Raw genomic sequence first — 4,689 nt, 5'->3', positions numbered from 1 at the left:
GCTGATAGCTCATTGGCTGAAAGAGGACGTACTCTGTAAATCAATAGCACGTCGTTTACGTCTGTAGCGTTAATTCGAAAACAACACTGTGTTTCTAGATTAGGTGTTCTTAAATTCCCAAGTGTGTTATGTCGGAGCATCGTGGCGTTTAAAGTGGATCAATGAACCTTTTCATTTCAAACCCAGTTTCGTGTCATGCTTTTACATAGATGTATATATAAAATTTCAAGTGCCTTATTGCTGGATCTGTTACGACGTAGCTTTTGCGTGAAATCGAAAAAGGTCCCCTGGATAGCGAAGGACTTTGTAGTTTTTCGTTCAGCAGGACCTACATGTGATAATAAAAGCCCGATCATCTGTTCTGTTCAAACTTTGGACGGAAGGTTTTAAGACTGAATATAAGGTCTAGCTCGATAGTTTTAAAGGACAAACTAGCATGAACGCTTCCTCGTCGTTCATTCGAGACTTATCAGGCCAGACTTGAGTTCGTAATCATTCACAGAGAGCTTTGGCTGTCGCTGGTTTTGTTGAATCCAGCTGCAGCTGAACACTGGGCTTTTTAGAAGCTGGCCAATGAAGAAGACTGCTGAAGCCATATTTTGTGTCTGCCAGTGTCCAACCACTCGTATCAGCGTCTGGGCATCTGCCGACGATGTTTGCTTTTCGTATTCTGTTGCCCCAAAATCAGCTAAACCAGAATCGGGAGCGATGTTGTTCTATGTTTTGCCGTACTAAGAAGTGTATGTAATGAGATATTCACATTTAATAAAGCGCACATGTAATGGAGAAAAAAAATAAATAATCCAAGTTTTTTTTCTTTTATAGTAGGGTCGATCATCAATCAATGAATGAAAAAAACGTATAGTAGCATTTGTCCGTGCCTCCACAGGTTGGATTGTCAACAAACAACAGCAAAGACAAGACTGACCAATTTGAACCCACATCACTCGTATGCGTGGATGGAGACACCTCATTAAAATCGCCCACCTTATCAAGTATCGACAAATCCTTGTAGAGATGGCATCCACTTGTGTAGCAGTACAAGAGACTGGTCTGAGACACACACTGTTTCGCGCCTGCCTCGAAATGCAACACAGGGTTAGCTTATCCTGTTGCATTTTTCTCCTCTTTTTCCCATACTGTTCATTTGCTACTCGGGAATTTCTATGCACTCGTCGACGAGTTTTTCTTGGCTTTTTGAATCTAGCCCCTGCCGGCCGCCTGGCGTCCTGTTAGCGTTAACCCGCCTAGTTCGGTCCTGTACAGTTTTTCTGCACGATTTGCACGCGTGGACCTTATACAGGAATACGATAGGTTTGTCTACGTCATCTGTAATGGGTCTTGCGGCGTCTGTTCATGCGCTGCCAGTGCGGATTTGCGGGAACAAAATGCTTCATTCGGCGTTTAACTTCGTCTCGAGACATACACATTCAATAGGCGAAGTAATTTTTGCCAGCGGCAACGATTCAAGTGCTGAAGACGACACATTCTACACTGTTCATGTACAGAAGAAGGACTAAACATCCTTCTTCTGTACATGAACAAAACGCTAACATACAACTAGCTCTCCTTAAAGGATCTTATTAGCGAGTCACTTTTGTAGGTCTTAGATTTGGGATTTCGGCATAGACATTAATGAGGAATCCGTCTTCTACGCATCAATCCGTTCGACATCAGCGTAGACAAATCAGCGCCCCTATAAAAAGGACTTTCCATGTCCGTATATGTAGCAAAAAGATAATTTCGTCATTGATAAAGTAGTACAGTGAAGCTAAGATTAGACAGATAGGTTTGGTTCTATGTTTGCAAACAGAAGTTAAGAGAATATATTAAATTAAGGAACAACTTTGTGATGTTCCAAAGCAAAAAAAAGGAGAGAGGGTTTGAATCAAGAATTAAGCCTAACTATTAAAATAACGCTTGTAAAACAACTTTGTTCAGATCGAGTTTGTCGACAGCTTGACTTGTAAACCACTTGTATGTACCGAATCCTGTTTGTGTATTGAATAACAGGCTTAGCGATTGTTCGAACACTTATAACTTGGAAGAGTGGGTTCAGAGATGCGCCTTACGAAGCGAGACAACATATCTGAAAGTGGGTTATTGAACGTTTTATGGAAGAAGTTATGTAATTTTGAGTGTTACGGCCATATACAGCCATAAACAGTTCTTTAATATGAGCACCTAACAGGAGTCCACGTAAGGCGCTTTGACCATTTCTTTATTTGATATAAATGAACAGCCATGAACATGCCAAAAGCAATTTCCCGCGTATAGTAATTAAAATTTTCTACGCGAGCTAGGTATATTTTAGCTTACCTTTTTGCGGCTGCCAACCAGATTTCCTGCTTGTAGTCAATCTGAGAAGCTTCTGCATCAACCCCTTTGGAAATTCATGGACCGTTAGCACGACAGTCGGAAGCAGGTAGTTGATGACAATGCCAGAGCTCACCACCACACCTCAATTGTGTCCCGAATTGAACAAACGATTACTTAACATTGCTCATTTCTAGGTCAGTGTGGTTAAGGAGTTTTTATGTCCTAAAAAGCCAACTGGTGGCCAAGTACATGCCACGATTCATAAGCCATAAACAGAGAAATTACATATGGGGACGCCAACGAATAGGGTATGTCTCTTTACAAGCCATCAAAGCGGTGGGAAAACTTCTCAAAAGTAATGAAGAACATTTCTAACACGTGCTGAAAGGCATCATTCAAATTGATCCGACAATATATATACATATCTATATGTACAGGTATACTTCAATAGCGTCAGAGGCAATATCCCTTTGATGCCCGATTGTTTGCATAAAAGTTGTGCTACGCGAGTGCATTTCGTTTGAATAATATTCATTTTACGCCATCTACATAACTATATGATGAAGATCTGGAAATAAATGAAGGTCCATTTTGTGAAACTTCGTTTGCAGCTCAATGACCTGGACACCGTTTTCAGTAGACTTTGATAATGCTGTTTCACCAAGTGCCTAAATAGAACATCGTGACGCACGTCAGCACCTGTCTATTGTTAAACGTTGCTAGCAACACTTCCAATACAAAAGTGTCGGCATAGAACGACGGGTTTACTATCAGGCCCGGTACAGTCGCACATCTCACAGAGTACCTTGACAGGCGGGATGGATTGGACGATTCCAAGATTTCTATGGGCAGGAAAGCTACTTCTTGTTAAACCTTATGAGCGTGAAGGGAGACAGGTGGCATTTTAGCCGTTCAACTGCTATCCACATCATCACATGGCAATGGGCGGATGCATTACAGCGAATTTCTTCTCTAGCTTACCCTAACTAAGTATTACCTTTTTCTGTACCTTTTGTGTTCAACAATGACTAAGGGATGTTAAACTTGAATCGTCTGATCTTTGAGTTCAAGTTCTGCTGATTAACTCCAGCTGTCATGACAATATGCACAGTTTTCTTTCGTACGCTGCGATTGGATCGGAAGTGATCAAAATGCCTGAGTCGCGAGCCAGTGGGAATCTATATATTAATATTCGGTCGAATAGCAGTTGCTTAGACAAACAACTGCTACCAATAACACCGGGGCTTTCTAGTCTCAGTGCATAAAAAATCGACTCTCGAGTTACGAATTTACAAGATCAGAGAGTAATCGTTTGTGTTAACGGAACAGGCTTTATCAAGTGTGAATATGCTGATTCGAGTGACCCAGCGTTTAGGTTCCTTAACCCGACGGCTCGGTCGAAGCTGCGACGACATCGGCACCTGATTATATAGAAGTTCAAAAAGTGACAGTTGGAGACGAGACGGCACGCTATCGCTGGACGCTGACGTGCACTACCCAATAGAAAGGGATGCGGTGTGTAACTGGGACGATATGACAAAGCTTTGGGACTACACGTTTGGCCCACAGAGGATGGATATCAAGCCAGAAAATTGCAAAACTCTCCTGACAGAGCCCCCATCAGCATCCTTGGAAAATAGATGGTTAAAATCACAGTATGGATTAATTTAAACGCATATTGCTGCTCTAAGCGTCCTTCATACGCGTACTTCATACGGATACCGGCATAGTGGTCGACTGTGGGGACGGTGTGACGAGCGTTTGTCCTGCAATCGGCGCATGTAGACTGCCACGTACTTGATGTTACCGGCAGAGACATCACCCCATACTTAAAACTATTGTTGTTAAGAGGTTATGAGTTTAACGAGTCGGCTGACTTCGAGATCGTTCAGTTAATAAAGGAGAGGCTGTGTCAACACAACGGGGTACTGTTGGCTCACCCGTGAAACCTATACTTCACCTAATGGCCGGCAGATGAAATTTGACGCAGAGCGCTACGAAGCTCCTGAAGTTCTATGTCAGCTTCGTTTGCTCGGTATGGAGAAAACAGGCATCTCTGAGACTGTGCTCCACACGATTCAGTCGCTGGGCCTGTACATGCGGCCAGAGATGTACAAGAACATTGTGCTATCGTGTAGGACCACAACGCTTCCTGGTCTGCAGTCCCGTCTCGAAGCAGAAATAAAAGCGCTTTACCTCAAACGCGTGCTCAAAGGCAACACCAACAGATTAGCCAGTAACAACATCTACGTTAAAGATCAACCATGTCGGATGCATGCTGCGTTCATTGGTGGCTCAATGTTGGCCTACGATGCGAAGGACCGCGCTGTGTTTTGGATCCTACGACATGATTACGAAGAAAAGGGTTAG

The 4,689-nt window shown here is 42.9% G+C and overlaps 1 pseudogene; it reads left to right on the top strand.

Moving 5' to 3' along the window:
* The first annotated feature begins 4,293 nt into the window (after positions 1-4,293).
* LOC111249100 (actin-related protein 2 pseudogene) lies at positions 4,294-4,689 on the top strand (annotated as a pseudogene).

The sequence above is a fragment of the Varroa destructor genome, unplaced genomic scaffold (genome assembly GCF_002443255.2).
Source record: "Varroa destructor unplaced genomic scaffold, Vdes_3.0 BEIS01000004.1, whole genome shotgun sequence".
NCBI lineage: Eukaryota > Metazoa > Arthropoda > Arachnida > Mesostigmata > Varroidae > Varroa > Varroa destructor.
Note: the sequence above shows the minus strand (reverse complement) of the source record. Positions and strands in the feature narration are given on the sequence as shown.